The sequence below is a fragment of the Dromiciops gliroides genome, chromosome 1, assembly GCF_019393635.1.
Source record: "Dromiciops gliroides isolate mDroGli1 chromosome 1, mDroGli1.pri, whole genome shotgun sequence".
Taxonomy (NCBI): domain Eukaryota; kingdom Metazoa; phylum Chordata; class Mammalia; order Microbiotheria; family Microbiotheriidae; genus Dromiciops; species Dromiciops gliroides.
Genome location: NC_057861.1, coordinates 324244456 through 324264962, shown reverse-complemented (window position 1 = coordinate 324264962; position 20507 = coordinate 324244456). Strand labels below are relative to the sequence as shown.

The following is a 20507-nucleotide window of genomic DNA, read 5'->3' as shown; positions in this document are numbered from 1 at the left end:
TATATCTGAATAATGGTAAGGCAGAATATGATTCACAATATTTACCTTAATGCTTCAAAATGCTTCCTGAATTATTATCAAAGAAATTAAAAAAGAAATCTTCTCAGGTACCATTCTGTTCCCATCATTTTTACCAAAAAATTCTCTACCAACAAAAGATTAAAACACCAGTGACCAATTAAAATTTAAGTCAACATTTTTTATAGTTTATATAAAACTTTGACAGGTTATGTTACTTAAGAAATTTGTAAAAATATATGCATAAACAAGCATTTGTTGAGGAAGAAAAATAGTACAGTATTATAATAAGTACCTACAATTAAAAAGCAACTTATTATCAATTTGTAACTATTTAAATAATCTTCCTGAGAGTTCTGTCGTCTTTACACTCTCTATTTCAATTATCAAAATGCCTTTGACTCAGTTGTACTCTCATGTGTTATTTATGTACTTAAAAATCTATAAAAATATATTGAAGGGGGCAGCTAGGTGGCACAGTGGATAAAGCACCAGCCCTGGATTCAGTAGAACCTGAGTTCAAATCCAGCCTCAGGCACTTAACACTTACCAGCTGTGTGACGCTGGACAAGTCACTTAACCCACATTGCCACAGCAAAAAATAAAAAAAAAAAAACAACAAACAACAACAACAACAACAAAAGTATATTGAAAACACATTATTTGATGTTCACAAAGAAAATTATCCTATAGTTTTAGCAAAACACCAATACAATAATGCCAAGAGCAATTAGTATAAAATGTGGTAAGTTAAAACCCCTTATATATTGGCCTATTCTTAAATCCATTACAAATACTACTAAATAGAAATGTGGATTTAAAATTAAAGTAAAATTTTAAGAAAACATCTAACTAATCATTTGATATCATAGATAGGACCAATCAATAAGATTCCATAGGTAAAATATATATATATATTTCTTTCATTTCATCTAGTCTTTCTCTAATTATATCAAAGTACAATTTGAACTCATGTTTTAAATTCTTATTACTCACTAAAGAAATATTGAGACTAAAGGTGTTGAGTTTTTAACCAGAAATCACAATGAGCTAATGGAGAAAGGTACTACGATACATTTTTGGGGTGGGGCAATGAGGGTTAAGTGACTTGCCCAGGGTCACACAGCTAGTGTCAAGTGTCTGAGGACAAATTTGAACTCAGGTCCTCCTGAATCCAGAGCCATTGCTTTATCAACTGTGCCACCAAGGTGCCCCCTGAAAGGTGATAACTACAAGAAACATTTTCTCCTACTCCAAGAAAGACATGGAACACAAAGATGTCAAGGATAAAAATGGCTAAATACATTAAGCATCTTTCCTAAAATCATACATAAATAGGAAGAACATATCTAAAACAATTAACATCTATATTATACTTGTAAATGTATATGGTAACAATTCTAAAACAATATTGGAAAACAGCTTAATAAAATTCTGCTTAATATCAATGAAAATGGCCAATGTTATTCCAAGTCAGTTACAAAAAGTTTACATCTATGCCTAAAAAAGCAGTGGTGTGATGGAAAGTATAGATAGAGATTCTCAGTACCTGCTTTTGAAATAAACTTAAATCCCTTCACTGAGCAATAACAAAAGCTTATCATGGTTACATATGATTAAATTTTCAGATGTAACCAAAAGTATTTTATCTTTGGATAGCATCTATGAAATAATTAAGGACAGAGAATGAAATCATAAGCTCTTCCAAGGAAAATTTAGCAGGAACTAAGCCGAAATGATGTGGGTAAATTGTCATTAAAATGTTTGAAACATGAGAGCTTGTGGAAAAAATAGAGTTTATATTATCTATTAAGAAAAAGGTCATTGCCACAAGAAATTACAAGAGGATCATCCTTCAGAATCCTACTCCAAATGATCAATGACACATTGCAGGGAGCTGTTAAAATAGCATCTCATGAACATCTAGCTAGTCTTGGTGGCTACATCAGAAATTTTCTTTCATAGCTAAGAGAAAACAAATATCATTATTACAAATATAGACAAATGAAAGTCCTTTAAAAATGAACCATGCAGGAAGGAATCTGGAAAACAAAAGGCTATGACTAATCAAAACTTCCTTTAATCAGCAATTGAAGACAAGAATTAAAAAATTTAAGATGACACAAAGTGTCTCAGCAAAATGAACAATTTAAACTTTACTACAGAAGCTTCAGAAGCAATTAAATCAGAGCAGAGAGAATGCTACAGACGCAGGAGGAAGCAGAATGCTTCTATTCATCTTTATGGTCATAAGAATTACAACATTCCATAAAAACACTTGTTGGATCAAAAGCAAAACAAAAATCTTCCATCATATTAACATAATGAAAGATAGGATAGGTGTTTCAAGAGATGTAACTGACTAGTTTCTCTGCAAAAGTAGAGAATGACAGGGATGGATAAAAGCCATAATTATTGACTGAAATTTTCCCATATATTATTAGTGATGCATTTCATCAGCTTCTCTCTTTACATGTGCTTGATCTCCCCTTTCTTATGAGAAGACATCACATATATTCTAATGAAAGGAAAAAGAAAAACCACCAGTGATTTATCCAAGTATAAGCAAATTATATGTTTATATATTTTATAAATTTCTTCACATTTTGAATCCTTAAAAAAACTTATTAACCCCCTTCCCTCCACACACACACAAGCACACACCATGCATTTGTATAAATGTAGATTTTATTTATTGAGGGGAGAAAAAAAAAAACCCAAAACATTGTGTTGTGGCAAAAGGGCCCCAGTGTATGCAAAGAAACTTATTAGCAATTTGGTCATTGTTGTACAAGGTAGCTGCTATTTATTATCACAAATTCTTTGACTCAGTTTTATACTCATTGCTTATTCAAGTACTGTAAATATGTAAAATAGATTCAACTATCATCAGTATAATAGAATATTAAAGGTTCAAATGTAAAACTCTCCTTGTTTAACACATATCACCAAAACAATAATGTCAAAAACAAGGGACATAAATGTGATATTTTACAGAAAGACAATTTAGGCAGCTTAAGTTTTTTACATAGCTTAAAACTCAATTGAAAAATAGAATAATATGATGAGCAATCAGCATAATGATCAAAATGATGATGGTAGTGTTGATAATGCTCATGATGGACTGAATCATCATTATCATATAAAGTTATGAACCCTTTTGAAAAGCCTGTACTTTTATAGGAGAGATAATATAATTTAAAAATAATTATAAATACATTTATACACACATATACCTATATACATGTGTGTATAATTTCCTAGAGAGGAAACACAAAGTCATGTAGCATGCATTGGGTCTGAACTCAGGATGTCAAGCTTATAGTCCAGGCTTTTAAAAATAGCTGATTAGTAGTATGAAATTTGGTAGGCACTCTAAAATTCTGGCTCTCAATTTTTTCATCTTAAAATTGATGACAACTTAACTGGGTTTTATCTGGAATTACTTCTCTTTGTAACTCTAAGAATGCATATTAAGGTATAAAATTACATATTTTTCTGTAAAATCAAATGCAAAAACTATAGCACAGGCATTTGATGTAGATAGGGAAATTAATGGGTACTTACATAATACTTTTAGGCTAAAATATTTCTCAAATAGAGAAATTAATATAGCTTATATTGATGGGGAATGTGTCATGGAGGAAGTTATACTTCATTTGGGTCTTGGAGTTTAAGAAGAAATTTAGTAGATAGAGAAGTGGTTGAAAAAAGTTCTTCAGGTAGAAGACTTTTAAAGAAAGATACCTTAATGAATGTATCCAAAAATTACAAAAACTAACTTCACCTCTTCTTGTTTATTACTTCTCCTACCCATTTTATAATATTGGTGTAAAAATAATTCAGTAATAAAGCATGACATAAACACATATTACTTTATACATATTCCAGCTTTGGATTATTTTTGTTCACATAACTTTTTTTTACATTATTTTTTGACCATCTCTTTTCTGAATGCTTATAAATCAGAGAACTTTTGAGCAATAGAGGATCAAAGAAATCATCAGTGCCAACCTTTTATATTACACATAGGTGAGGATGATGAGTCCAATGGAAGGCAAGTCATTTACCTAAAGCCATATAACTTTTGAATTGCGTAACAAATATGAAAATTCCATTTTACTAGTCTCCTAGACTGCCCATGTTTCAGCTTCCTCATCTTTGAAAGATATTATTCTTGATCAGTTATCTATTCTGTAGGAAAATCCATAATACTGACAAGGGAAAACTGATCAAAATTATAATGAATCTTTAAACATTTTAATTCACTTAATCCATTTTGTTACAGGACTGTTAGGTTAGCAATTATAAAAGCTCACTGTACAGTTAGCCTCTCTTTATTTCTTTACTTATTATAAAAGCATGGTTGCAGTCTTTTTTTAGGCTTAGGGGAGTATCAGTAACTTTATAAGGCAGTGCTGGATTTACAGGACTAATATCTATCAGAAAAGAGAAAAACTGTCAGCCTCTCTTTTTATGAGTGTTGTTGTTTTCTCTTTAAAATACAGATGTCTTTTATAAGGTGACTTCATGGAACATAAACAACAGGCAAACAATGATTCAATTCAGATAGTGAGGGTTTTCTTCCCTACAGAGATATGTGTGTGTGTGTGTGTGTGTGTGTGTGTGTGTAATCAGAAAGGGAAAGAGGGAGGATAGATAGTTAATGTACTTTCAATTATTGGGTATATTAATTGATGGGGCAAATATTTTCCCAAGCCTATGTTTCCAAGAGTTGAACTCCTATTGTTAAATAAGGCAAAATGTTTTCAAGTGCTTTCTGAAAATATATATGCATAATCACAAACAGGCATACACTTATATGTATGTGTACATCCATGTGGGTATATGCATATATATGTGAAATTTCCTTATCTCCCTGTCTTTGTCTCTCCTTGTCTATCTCCTTTTCTATTTCTCTTATCCCTCTTCTCACTTCAGCTCCTTAGAACATGATCTTCAGTCAACCCTCAATTAAAGTATCTACTCCTGTGAGAACTTTCCTGACCTTCTCCCAGTTTCTGCTACCTGACTATTACCCCCTGAACTAATATCTAATTAATTTGTATATATTATGCATTTATTTATAAATGCATTTCTAGTTACAAAATGTAAACTCATTGAAGACAGGGACTTTTATTTTGTCTTTGCATCCCCAATGACTAACCCAGTGTTTGACACAGAAGAAACTTAATATGCATGGTGATTGATTGTTAGAAATGCCATTCTAGGACTATTTTACATATCAGTGCTATTACATATTGTTCAATAAAAATTGCCTGCATTTACCTATTCTTCCTTACTCACAAAGGAATGAATCATCTTGGAAAATATTGGATGCCTCTCCTTTGGACTATTAAAGAGCCTCCTCACTGAACTGCCTCTCCCTCCACTCCATCTTTCTTTCCTTTAATCAATCTTTCATGAAGTTGCCAAAATATTCTTCTTAATTCACTGGTCTCACCATTTTACTCACTTGCTAAAAACCGTACATATAGTGATGTCATATAGCTTCCTAAATAAAATAGAAATTCGTTACCTTTTACTTAAGGTCCTCCTCAATTTGACTCCAATTCAGCTTTCTACTTTTATTTCACATTATGTATATTAATATAGCCAAGTAACATATTTGGTTCTTCCCAATTCATTACCTCCCTTCTGTCCCCTTACTTCACGCATTTGCCCAAGACATTCCCATTGTATCAAATGTTTTATGTTTTTTGTCTTCAAGACAGCCTAGTTGGTACTTAAGGAAGCCTTCCCAGAGAATTCCATTTGAAAATGTTCAGCCTTATGCAAATTTCTACATTTTTTGAGTCTTGACTTTGTTCCAAAGACATTTTCCTTGCATCACAATCATCTCTATATCTCCAACTTCCCCTCTAGTACTAAGAAGGCTAATATCAAGAAGACTCCTTGATAACATGGGATGTTGAATTTTTTATCTTTTTATCCCTTGTGCCTAGCAAAAGTCATTTTATGAAAAGGCATTTAAATATTTAATAAATTCAATTATTATGCATTTGATTGGGTCTGTTATTTCACTAATATAGGGAGTATCTAGAAAGGTTGCTGCCTTCTCTGCAGGTTTTAGACATATAGAATTGTCTAAGTCTCTGAGAAATTATGTGACTTGCTTAGGGTCACACAGTAAGTATGTGTCTGTGCTGGGAGTTGAATCAAGTTATTCATGTCTTCCAGCTCAGCTCTCCAGATTCACTATATACCATATTCTCTCTTCCCATAAAGAAAATTCATATACAAAAACACATAGAAAAGATTAAACTCAATGTTCATTAATCATCAATAAGTGAAAAAAATATTGAATTTATTATATGGGAGGAAGCTAAGTGGCACAGTGGATAAGGCACCGGTCCTGGATTCAGAAGGACCTGAGTTCAAATCTGGCCTCAGACACTTGACACTTTCTAGCTGTGTGACCTTGGGAAAGTCACTTAACCCACATTGCCCAACCAAAAAAAGAGAAAAGAAAAGAAAAAAGAAATTATATGTAAGACATAAAGATTCCTAAATACTTCCTGACCGTGTACAACTTACAGTTTATTTGGGAAGATAACACAGGGCTAGAAAGTGTTAATAATAAAAAGGACATATTAGAAGAGATAAATTAATAATTTTCATATGAATAGGAAGACAATGAATGCTTTGTATTTGGCTGAGGGAAGGATACACCATGAAGAATTACTGGCCACACTGCCTCAGTCAATCTACCCTCAGCAAAACTGCCTGTTTTGGACATGTACCAGTTTTAAGGATCTAGAAAAAAGGATTAATTGCATATTACAAAAATGTCAGTCATGAGAACAATTCCCCTATAATACTCAGCTGACTGGACTAGACATAGGTCTCATCTCTGGTCCCTAGTCAGGAAGAGCCTATTGTCAGTAGTGATGGGATCCTTGGAAGAAAAGATGGAATTAAACATGAGATTCAGGGAACAGATCACATAATAAGCTCTCCCAATCCCAAGACCTTGGCATGTGTTACAAGAGAAAAATCTTATAACTCCCTTATCTTGCTTCTCCAAATCACTTCAGATATGGAGAGCAAATTGAAGCATACAATATTTTACAGAAGCGGTATGGCTGTGGGTGAGTATATATAGTTCAAAAATATGTCCTTGGATTTGATATTGAAGACTATAATATTTGAAAGACAACTCAACATTAAGGTAGACTTCTAGGCAAAGGGAACTAAGCAAGTAAGGATGAGAAAATTGACAAATGTAAAACATGTTCTAGAAATAGGAACTTTGCAATTTGGTTGTAACAAAGGCATTAATTAATTGAGTCATAAGAGATAAGATTTCTTTTTTTTTTTTTTTTTTTTTTTGGTGAGGCAATTGGGGTTAAATGACTTGCCCAGGGTCACACAGCTAGTAAGTGTTAAGTGTCTGAGTCCAGATTTGAACTCAGGTACTCCTGACTCCAGGGCCAGTACTCTATCCACTGCACCACCTAGCTTCCCTGAGATAAGATTTCTTGAAGAGGACTTAGGTCCTCCTGAATCCAGGGCTGGTGATTTATCCACTGCACGACCTAGCTGTACCAGACCATTATCTTTATAACTCTTTCTAACTCTGTTATTTTTTTTTTTATTCTTTTCAACTACAGAAATAGGTTTATGGTTGAGGGAGGGGATATTTGCTTTTTAAAATGTTGAAACATTTAGGGGATGTAATCCAAACCTAATTGGAATTTTTGTATCAGACATTGGGGAGGGTGAGGCTTTATACATGGAGCCGTTTCCTGCAACTTTGAAATCATATCATATCAAACTATTATCATATCCACATCCACCTCAGGCCAACCTAGATAAAAGAACTCATTTGGTTACTATTAACTCCTTATACTTTTATTGTTACATTAAAAAAATCCTATCAACTTGTATGAAGTTAAGACAGTCCTGTGTCTCAAAGTCATTAGAGAGAGAGAGAGAGAGAGAGAGAGAGAGAGATTGCCTGTCAACCTGATTTTTTCTTAGTGTTTTCCTTGATTATATGGACTTTCATCCTCCTGAAATCAAGTCCTTAGGATGTTGCTGCCACCTAGAGAAATATATCAGTATTTCTATTCAGACAACATTTATGGGAGGAAGAAACAAACCACAATCTGGTATTGTTTATTTTTAGTATTTGCTTCTTTAATATTTGCTTCTTATCTGAAGTAGGTACAGTAACTCCTTACTAGCATACAAACACCCCCAGATATGAGTTAGTGCTTTTAAAATTTTTTATTATGATTTTTTAACATGGAATTCTTGGTTTATTTTCTGTGGTCCTAAGAAGTGAAAGTCTTAGGCTTATTAAGTTTTTAGTGAGAAAAAAAATATTTTATACACATGTATATACACACAGGTATACACACATATACACATATGTATGTATATTAATGCATTCAGACTTTATTCCTGAAAGGGTTCATAGAGATCATTGTATCTAAACACCTCCTTTTACAATTGAGAGAAATCAAATCCATAGAGGAGGTAAAACTGTTTAAGGTTATACAAGTAGTAAAATAGCTGGGATGTAAACCTATGTTTCCTGATTTCAAATCTAATATTCTTCTCAATACAAAATGTGTGCATGTATGTATATTACATATGTGTGTATATGTGTGAGTGTATGTACATATTAAAATTTTTAAAACTTAGCCTATAATAGAATGGGATTCATATGTTATAGATTATTATAAATACATATTAATGACATTTTATGTTGAGGATACCAACAATCTCGAAATATTATTATGTATTGATGCTTTTTAACATTGAATCTTTTTAAAGGTGCACCTCTTTGCATTATTATTGTTTGGAAAGAAAGATTTCTGCAGGTTAAATAGAAATTATGTTAGCTAAATACCATTCAGTCAAAGACCTTCAAAATCTATCCTGAAAGAGAATGGTCTGATATTTACTTAACTTCTTAGCCTGCGATTCATACTGGCTTGTCAGTGAAGATGGTAAAAAATAAAAAATATATATCATACCAAGTCTCATTCCTTCAAGAAGGTAGAGTGTGGAAGGCAAAGAGTATGACAGTAGTAGGGTACACTTTATTGATAGGGATTATTTTTATTGGTGTTATTTTAAAACCTGAGTTCATTTGGTATATGGTCATAATAATCACTAGAATGCAGGAGATCTTAGTGTACTGGTAGAGGGAATAAAATGTCTAAAGGATTAAGCACATTTAAAAAACAGAGAACTGTGTAATTTAAGATTCTAAATATGGGTTCTAATCTGTTCCCCCAGTTTTGGGGGGAAACTGACTAAAATCACTGATAAAACAAATTTAGTTTTTAAAAGGCTTATTGAAAGATAGAAAGAGAAAGATTGAGAACAGAATTCCAACAGGCTGGCATTCCTATCTTTCCTCAATTTTCCTGTGAAGTCCTCTGCCACCACCACCACCACCACCATGAAGTCAGAAACCTAAAAGACACAGAGCTCTTCATGCAGGCCCTCCTTCCTCCTTCCTGTCCCCTCCCAGAAAATAGGAGGCTCCTCAAGTTGATTGGCTGGTAGCCTTGATAGACAGCACCCATGAGCAAATGTCACTTCCTGATGCCAAGGAAAAGCCGCATGGCCTTGCCCTCTGAGGCATTCTCCTCATGGTGGAGCTTTCCTATAGTAAGTCTCCAGTAAGTTGCATCATCCCAATCATTACAGAGCTTAGTGATAAGCATTTTATATTAAGTCTAAAAGACAGGAATCAGAATGTAGAATTGTAGTCTAAATCAATGAGGTCCTTCTTAAAGCTTTTCCAAACCTGATAGAAGTAGGTAGTTCAAAAAGATATTGGATCTAGAGGTGGAGCCAAGATGGTGGAAGAAAGGCAGTGACTTCCTGGACCGCCCCCCCCCAAAATGCTTCCAAATTTCTTCAAATAATACCATAATACAATTATAGGAGCAGCAGAACCCACAAAAGGATGGGGTGAGATAATTTTCCAGCCAAAGATGGCTTAGAAGGTTGGCAGGAACAATCTGTTGTGCCAGGGTGAGAGTGGAACACAACCCCGCAGCATCACCATGCAGATCCAGCCCCTGCCAGGGTGTTCCAGAGGAGTGCCTAGGCTGCCACTGAGACTGTTTCTGGAATTTAGCCCACAGAAGTTGAGGGTTCAAGTGGTTGGCTGGGGTGTGATTGCAGGGGTCTCTAATAGTACTCAGGCAGGACTCCATTATTTTGCCCAAGCTAGGAACCAGGTCTCACTATTAAGTGGCAGCCCAGTTTGGGGGGTGGCTCAGGCATGCCAGAGATTATAGACATAGTGGAATAGGATTCTCTTCCAGGTCAGAGGGCAAGCAGGTCTGTGGTTACTTGCAGACCAGAGCACAGGCCAGGGGAGTAGTGAATGGGCCTATCCTTAAATTATCCCAGCTGGAATGCCCTGAAACTTGGGAAAGTGCATCCTGGAAGCAGTGTCCCACTTTAAGAAGTTAAAAGTAATGAAATAGGCTGATAAAATGAGAAGAAATAAAACGATGCTGACCCTAGAAAGTTTCTTTGGTGATAAGGAAGACCAAAATACACCCTAAGAGGAAGATAGCAAAGTCAAAGCTCCTACATCCAAAGTGTTGGAAAAAATAAAATGAATTGGTCTCAGGCCATGGAAGGGCTCAAAAGGACTTTGAAGATAAGATAATAGAGGTAGGGGAAAAAATGGAACAATAAATGAGAGTGATGTAGCAAAGTCTTTAAAAAAATGTCAACAACTTGAAAAGCCAAATGGAAAATGAGATGCAAAAGCTCTCTGCAGAAAATAATTCCTCAAAAATTAGGATTGAGCAAATAGAAGCTAATCACTTTATGAGAAATCAGGACATCATAAAACAAAACAAAAATAATTTAAAAATAGAGGACAACGTGAAATATCTCCTTGGAAAAAAAAAAACTGACCTGGAAAAGAGATCCAGGAGAGATAACGTGAAAATTATTGCACTACCTGAAAGCCATGATCAAAAAAAGAGTTTAGCCATCATCTTCCAAGAAATTGTCATTGAAAATTGCCCTGATAATCTAGTAACAGATGATAAATTAGAAATTGAAAGAATCCACTGATCACCTCCTGAAAGAGATTCCAAAATGAAAACCCACAGTTATATTATAACCAAATTCCAGAAGTCCCAGATCAAGGAGAAAATATTGCAAGCAGCCAGAATGAAACAATTCAAGTATGGTGGAGCCAAAGTCAGTATAAGACAAGATATAGCAGTCTCAATATTAAGGGATCAGAGGTGCTGGAATATGATAATCTAGAGAGCAAAGCAACTGGAATTACAACCAAGAATTATCTATCAAGCAAAATTGTGTATAATCTTTTGGGGGAAAATGGGAATTCAATGAAAGCAAGGACTTTTAGGCATTTGTAGTGAAAGGACCTGACCTGAAAAGACAATTTGACTTAGAAATACAAGACCCTAGAGAAAAATTAAAAAAAGTTAAACAGGGAAAGAAAACATAAGGGATATTAAAAGGTTAAACTGTTTACATTGCTACATGGGATGATGATGCTTGTAACTCATAATAAGAACTTTCTCTTTATTAGGGCAGCTGAATGGAGTATATTTAGACAGAAAGCAAATGTGTGAGTTGAATATGAAGGGATGATATCTTTAACAAAATAAAATAAAGGAGTTAGAGTAATGTGATGGGAAAAAAGGAAAGGGAGAGGCAGAATGGGCTAAAGTGTCTTACAAAAAAGAAGCAAGAAAAAGATTTTAGAATGGAGGGGGAAATGGGGGAGATGCAGGGGAATGAGTGAGCCTTACTCTCATCAGAACTGGCTCGAAGAGGGAATAACATACACCCTCAATTGGTATAGGAATCTATCTTACCCTGCAGGAAAATAGGAGAGGAAGGGGAAAAGGGTGGGGGGGTTGAAAGAAGTGAGGGCAGATTGAGAGAGGGGACAATCAGAAGCAAAACAATTTTGAGGAGGGATAGTGTGAAAGAAGTTAGAAAATAGAGTAAATATCATGGCGAGTGAATAAGATGGAGGGAAACAGTTAACAATAGTAACTGAAAAAAATTTAAGTAGAGGCAAGAGCAATGTAAGATGATGATGATGATGAGGAGGATGTTGAGGATGATGGTGGTGGTGGTGGTAGTCATGGTGATGACAAAACATGGTACTTACTTTGCTTAGCTATTGTGAAGAAAATTCTTTGTCCATTATAAGGCACTATATAAATGTTATCTATTACTGTTGTTGTAATAATCAAACTCATGGGTTTATGGTAAGGAAATCTCTGTAAAGTAGTATATAAATGTACTTTACTATAAAAAAAAATGATGAGCTGGATGTTATCAGAAAAAACCTGGAAATAATTACTTGAGCTGATGCAAAGTACTGTATACAAAATAACAGCAATATAGTAAGATAATCTGCTATGAGGGACAGTTATTTTCATTAATATAATATTCCAAGGCAACTCTGAAGGACTTATGAAAAAAGCAATCTATCTACAGAGAAAGATCTAATAATATCTGAATACAGACTGAAGCATACTGTTTTTGCTAGTTCCTTTTTCTAAAGATATTTTTGTCTGTTTTCTTTCACAACCTAACTAATGTGGAAATGTTTTGCATGATTATGCACGTATGACTTATGAGAAAAATGTGTGTAAAAGAATTGAAAGTGAAGGGGGTTGGAGAAAAAGAACCAATGAATAACTTTTCCCATTTTTCAGCTTTGCCAAAGCAATCCCTACTGACTGAGATATAATCATCTCATTAGTCATCGAGGATTTTTAGGTAATCTCAGTGTCTAGAATAGACACAGGTAAAAGTTCATCACTTTAATAAACTTATTTTTGGATCTAAAAGTATCAATCAGCAAGAATTTATAGGGGAAGCTAGTTGGAGCAGTGGATAAAGCACTGGCCATGGATTCGGGAGTACCTGAGTTCAAATCCGGCCTCAGACACTTGACACTTACTAGCTGTGTGACCCTGGGCAAGTCACTTAACCCTCATTACCCAGCAAAAAAAAATAATTTATCAGTCATCTACTCCATGCCAGGTTCTATGCTAGATGCTGAATATACAAAGCAAATAAGAGAAAATTAAATGGCCCCTGACTTCAAGGAGCTTAAATTCTATGTCAAAAGTTTGACAGTAAATAATATAGGCACATCCAAGATGTAATCTCTCTATTCATGTGCATTATATGAATTTAGTATTTTGTAAATATCAAGGTGGTAGGAACTTAGAAGTAATTAATGTTATGCTTGAAAGAGTACTAGCTATGAAGATCCAGAGAAAGAGATTTTAATTCTCCCTTTGGCAGTTATGGTCTTTGTTGGTTGGTTGGTTGTTATCCTTTATTCTTGAAGAGAATTAAAATGACATCATGATGTTGAAGTCAAGGAACAGTGTGTCCAACCATGGCTGATAATACCAATAAGACCTTGAAATGATCTATCACGAGTTGGCCACAAAACTGCTTTTGTAACAAATTAGATGACCTCCTATGATATCAGTTTCCTCATCTCTGAAGTGAAGGAGTTGGACTGCATGGCCCTCAGAATGGCATCTAGTTCTCAAACTATGATCCTATGATCCTACAGAATATGCTACAACAAGAATAAGGAGATAATGTATCTTTCATCAGGTTAGGAACAACTAAGGCTATGAGAAATATTTTGATGTCATATGTGATCTTTGTCTCCAGGTAGGAAACTATTGGTACAAGAGAGCAACTGCTAGTATATATCTGAATCAATTGTGTTAATACCAATGTACCAAATTAAGAAATGAAAAACATTATTTTGTATGCATTCACTTTGGACATTTCTGAAAAGGCAGAAGGAAACAAATAAATCAATAATTCATACATTTTTGGAGCTGGAAGAGTACTTAGAGAATATAATTCAAATCCCCCATTCTGTAGGTAAATAATGAAGGCCCATAGATAGGCAGGGACTTGTCAAATGTCATAAGCCAATAATGAATCAAAGTGATTATAGTCTTCTGAGTCCTAGGTCTGGAGTCCTATCACTACAAAACATCTACTACTGAATGGGATAGCCAATGTGGTGCAGAGTGCTGAACTGTTCATAGACTTATCTTCTCCAAAGCAAATATTCCCATTCAACAAAAATGGTGGTCTCAAGCCAAGATAAGTTGCCAAAAGAATTCATGTCAAAAGATTAGAGCTGTTCTCCAAGCAGAAAAAAATTGGTTGCTAATTTGAGGAGAAAGCTGAGTCAAAACATTGTTGGCAATAATGGAGCAGAAAATGCATGGGCAGCTTTTAGGGATCTGATGTATAGCACTGAATTTCCTTATCTAGGCCAGAATACTTGCAAACATCAAGATTTGTTTGATGAAAATGATGGGGAAAATTCTTAAGCTGCTAAATGAAAAAAAAGAGAACTCCACAGTATTTATCAGCAAGATAGTTCATCTTCTCTAAGATGGTAGCATTTATTTCCATCAAAAGTAGAGTACAACCAAAGCTAAGAGAGATGCATGATACTTGGTTCATTACAAAGGCAGATAAAATATAATTTTACACTTACATTAACAATGCAAAGCATTTTTATGATGTTCACAGTTCTAGTTATGGACCAAAGACCAATACTGCATCTCATTGATTAGTGATAAGGACATGATCTTACAGAAATGGGCTGAACACTTCCATAGTGTTCTCCGTAGAACATCATAATTAAAAGCTGAAGACATTGACCATATACATCATTTGGAAATCAATTCCTCTAGCCAAATTGGCAACCATAAAAGTTATTTTCAGTGTCATTAGGCTCCTCTCATGTGGTAAAGCACCTGGTGTCAATTCTATTGCAACTGATATTTGCAAGGTGGGGATCTACTGCTTATGCAAAAATTGAAATTTTTCCTGGTTACATGGCAAGAGGACCTTATCCCCCAGGAGTTCAAAGATGTCTTCGTTCTCCATCTCTATAAAAATAAAGGAGATTGTACTGTGACAATCACTGAGGGAGGGAGACTTTCTCTTAGTCATTACTGGCAAGATTCTTTCCAATGTCCTCCTTAATAGGTTGATCCTTCAGTTCGAAGGTGGTCATCTATGTGAACATCATTGTTGCTTCAGAAAGGGCTGAAAAAGGTCAATGTGGTATTTGTTACCCAAAAAATTTCAGGAGAAATTCCTGAAGCAAAACAGGTTTGTATACAATGTACATTGCTCTGACTAAGGCCTTTGATACAGTCAGTCATGAAAACTTATGAAAATTATGGCAAGATTTGGTTGCCAAAAAAAGTTAATTGGTATTGTAAATCAACTTCACGATGGCATACAAGCACAAATTCTTCATAATGGATGCTGCTCTTTCACTTTCCAAGTCAACAAAGAAGTGAAGCAAAGTCATGTGCTTTCTCCCATGTTTTTAGCATGATGTATTCAGCAATGTTGTCAGATACCTTCAAGAAGGATGAAAATGCCCTCAGCTACTGCACTAATGGATAAGTAACTTGAAAGGACTAAAAGCCAACATTAAATTGAAGGGATAGTTGGTACATGATATTTTTTTTCAGGGCAACAGGGGTTAAGTGACTTGCCTAGGGTCACACAGCTAGTAAGTGTCAAGTGTCTGAGGCCAGATTTGAACTCAGGTCTTCCTAAATCTAGGGCCGGTGCTTTTATCCACTGCACTACCTAGCTGCCCCCAATGATATTTGTTTGCAGATGATTTCACACTCATTGAAGTCTCTGAATCTAAGAAGCAACAAAGTATAGATAAATTCTTTGCTACTTCTGATAATTTTTGACTAACAATTAACTCAAAGAAAATTCAGGTTTTCCACTAGCCAACACCATATCATCCCTATGTGTAAACATTGGTTGCAGGAAATAGAGAAATTTTGAATATTCTGTATAAATGCAGTTACCTTGGCAGTATGCTTCCCAGGGATGTATACACACATGGTACAGTTGACTCATGCAATGCCAGGGTTAGGAAGGCTCCAAAGAAACTGTAGGAGAGAAGTGAAACCTGAAATGTATACCAGCACCCTGCCAGGAAACTAATTTGCTTCCATTTAAATTGCCTTAGAATGGTTCTAAAGATCATATGACAAGATAATGTAAAAGACAGAAGGGTGTTTTCTTGAGCTAAATTGCCAGACATTCAAAATCTGCTGCAAAGATCACAACTCCAATGGGCTAGCTAAATTGTTTGAATGTCAAATGCACATTTACCAAAAATACTATTTCACTGGGAACTCACAAAAGGCACCCACTCACATGGATATCAGAAGAATCCATAAAAGTACACCCTCAAGGTCTCTCTAAAGAACTTTGAAATCAATTTTGTGCCACTGGCAAAGGACCACCCAACATATTATTCCAACGGCAATGAAGGTACTGTGCTGTATGAGTGAATTAGAATTTCAGTAACTCAAAAGATATATGAGATGCATAAAGTTTGAGATATCTCCATTTCAAATGTTCATGTGGATTATTTGTGAATGACCTATAGTAGAGACTTCTGAGCTGGTATTAGGCTGATCAGCCACAGTGAGACACACTCTACTTGACTCCACAATAGTGGTGTCATTTTGGTCCTATTCAAGAATGAAGGACAACAACTAACCAAGTTTTCCACCCCTACCATTTTTACCTCCACTGTAAATGTTCTTCCTAGTTTAAATCTTTTATATCAGATATTTTTCACCATTCTTCAGCCTTACCCTTTCTCCCAGATCATACCTATTTCTATATTATCCATTTAGGAAAAATGATATTATCCTAACAGATGTATATTTGTTCTATGTGTAATCATTTTAACTGCCCTGATAATGATCAAGTTTTAGAAGTTATATGTATCATATTCTCACATAGTTTATCCTTATTGGGTCCATTATGAATTCTCTTTCATGATTCTCTTAAATTTGCTATTTGAAAATTAAATTATCTAATCAGTTCTCATCTTTCCTTCAGGAATGCTTGAAAGTCCACTATTTTATTGTATCCATTTTATTCACTTGAAGGATTTATACTTAGTTTTTTGTTTTATTTTGTCTTGTTTTGTTTAGCTTATTCTTGGTTGCAATCCCAGCTCTTATGGCTCCTGGAACATCATATGTCAAGCCTTCACCTTTACTTAGTACCTGCAAAATCTTGTGTGATCCTGACTGTGGCTCCAAAATATTTGAAAGCTTTCTTTCTTCCTGGTTGAAGTATTTTCTCTTTCATTTATGAACACTGGAATTTGACTATAATTTTCCTGGGAGTTTTCATTTTGGGATCTCTTTCAAGTGGTGATTGGTAGATTCTTTTAATTTTTTTATTACCTTCTGGTTCTTGAATATGAAGCAGTTTTCTTTATTATTTCTTAAAATATGTTTTCTAGTGTCTTTTATTTTATTTTATTTTTTTGCGGGGCCACAGGGGTTAAGTAACTTGCTCAGGGTCACACAGCTATGTAACGATTGGAATAATGCCACCTGCTGGAGACTTACTGTAGAAGAGTTCTGCCCATGAAGTGAAGGTCTTTGAGGGCAAGACTAGGAGTCTTTTCTTTGGCGTCAGGAAGTGACGCGGGCTAGTGGGAGGAGGAAGGAAGAGACTGGCGCTCGCTTTCATTCTCTTTCCTGGGGACTCTGGTGGAGAAGGGAGCTAGAAATGTGCTCTCCCTTTAATAGATAGGAATCTAGGCCTTTCTCTCTCTCTTTACCAAATTCTTATTCTCCTTAATAAATGCTTAAAAGCCTAACTCTTGCTAAAGCTTATAATTTATTGGCGACCACTCATTAGATATTTTAGACAGACTAGCTAGAATTTTAGCCCTTAACAGCTAGTAAGTGTCAAGTGTCTGAGGCCAGATTACAACTCAGGTCTTCCTGAATCCAAGGCTTGTGCTTTATCCACTGCGCCACCTAGCTGCCTCCTAGAAATTTTTTAAATTAGGTCATTTACATTTTTTTTCCCACTCAGCAATTTTTTTTTTTAAGGTTCTATTTTCTTCAGTATTTTGTCCCTCTTTTACAAAGATATTTATTGTATTTTCATTATTTTCCATTTGTTGCATTTTGCCTATTTTCCACCTGTACCACTTATTTGATCCTTTTTAGGGTTGTGTTGATCTCTGTTCCAGGTGATGAGGGAAGGGCTTTGTCTCAAGCCTCAGACTTTATCACTGTTGTCTTGAGAGTTAATTCTGTGGGTTTGGAAGATTTTGTAGTTTATACGATTGTGTCATCTGGGAGAGGCATGGTGAATGCTCTCTTGGTATTTCATTTTCTTCCTAAGTACATACCTCTTGATCTCTCTGTATGTTGTGGGTTGACTGGACATGTTTAGGCATAAAATAGCATCACTTATTTCCCTTTATAGAGGCTTCTACCTTAGGATTTCTTTCAGCACAGGAAACTAGAGGTACCTACTGTATGTCCATCATTCCTGTGTTTGTAAGACTTGCTGCTGACTGAGTCCACAGTTCTTTCTCTGGTTGAAATTTCTGGACATACTTCTACTGGGAGATCCAACTCTTTCTCCAGATTTCCTGGCTGAATAACATATTTTCCAGAAAAAACATACATTCTCCATAGGAAGGAAAAGTCATGCACATAGAGTAACTCATGTGGGGGACAAGAGGAACATCTGAAGAAGACTGTCCAATGTTCATCTTCGTTATACACCTTAGAGTGAGAAATTTAGTCGCTCTGTATTGCACATCTCTTGTACATGTTCACTAGAACCATGCCACAATACAAAGAATATTGCAATGTTTATTGGAAGCGGTTTTAGGTTCTTGTTTGCCCACTTACTACCTACATGTCTCTGGGCAAGTTTCTAACCTCTCTGAGTTTCAGAATCTTCACTTTTAAAATGAACGTTAGAGTAGTTCATATCTGTGGTCCCTTGAAGCTATATTAGTTGATTGATTCACCTATAAAAAGTCTCTTTTTATCCTATTATTCTCTTGCTCAAAGGTAAACATTGGCTCTCTGTTTCATACTTAATTATATCAAAGTTCCTTTTCCGGATTCTTAAAGTCTTTGTTGAATAAATGTTGCAGGAGATATTTTCCTGTTTACATGAAAAGTGTTATAGTCAAGGTAATGTCCAAATTTCTGCAAGGTATATAAAGATTAATGAGACCTGGGTGCTACCTTCAAGGAATTTATGATTTAGGTAGGTAAATAACACAAACATTGTAATACAAAGATGCATATACCTACATGTGTTTATATAAATATATAGACACACATATATTTACACATATATGCATATATATATACGCATACATATATGTATGTATATGTATGTGTATATATAATATATTATATATATAGATATATATAGATATATATATATAGTTGTAAAAATTATTGGAGTTTTAGCTGATTCATTTGGGAGTGGCCACACCTGGCCCACCCTGAAGTTACATATGCTACTGAGGTCAGAAGGAGAACTCTCCATAGGCAGTTTTGAAGGACCTCCCTTTTTGGGGGAGGGAGATTGAACACTCTCTGAGGGGAGAAGAGTGACTTGCAGAACGTTCTCACACTCGCCTGGTGGCACCTTGGTCTTCTCAGTGATGTGGAAAAACTAGCAGATATCCCAGGTGTGGTGAATTTTAAAAACCCTGCATTCCTTTGAATTAGCTTAATTGGAAATGATCTGGGGATTGCATAGACTTAGTTTAGAGTTAAGACAATTTATTTGTATTTCTTTTCCCTTATTTCCTTATCTTTGATTTTTATTAATTTCACCTTTTTTAAATTAATTCCCAAATAATAAAATCTGATTCTTTTGTGGAAAAGAAGCTGTAAGGCTACTTTCTTATTGGCCTGGGAGAAATAGCTAAAAGGGCAGTTCAGAGTGGAGGGAGCTTTGAATCTAGAGGTCCCTCATTATTTCCAGGACCCCAATATTTCAATGAGTCACCCAATTAATGCTCCAAATATTAAATTTTGGCCCCTACTATATATACATATACATATACACATATGTATATATGTATATGTATATATATAAAACCATTATATATTAATTTTCATTTAAAATTATAAATAATACCTTGATGTTGTATCAAATGAATGGGACAGAAAAAGTTCTAAAGGCATTTGGAAGAAGGAGTAATTTGAACCATGGAACTAAGAAAGGTCTTCACAAAAAAGGTGGCACTTGAGCTAGGTCTTAAAAGATTTATAATGTTAATCGATGATACTGTGCACAATGTTCTCCTGGTTCTGTTCATCACACTCAGGATCAGTTCATTCAAGTCCTTCCAGGTTTCTCTGAAATCAGCCTGCTCATCTTTCTTACCACAAAATAGTATTCCATTATATTCATATACCACAACTACTTCAGCCATTCCCCAGTTGATGGGCATTCCCTCAATTTCCAATTCCTTGCCACCACAAAAAGAGCAGCTATAAATATTTTTGTACATATGGGTCCTTTTTCAGTTTTTTATGATCTCTTTGGGAAAAAGACCCAATAGTGGTATAGTGGTTTCAAAGGGTATTCAGGAT

The 20507-nt window shown here is 35.0% G+C and overlaps 1 pseudogene; it reads right to left on the bottom strand.

The window, feature by feature from the left end:
• LOC122748795 overlaps positions 1 to 18566 on the bottom strand; it is a 69791-nt pseudogene extending 51225 nt beyond the window's left edge.
• Positions 18567 to 20507: the final 1941 nt, after the last annotated feature.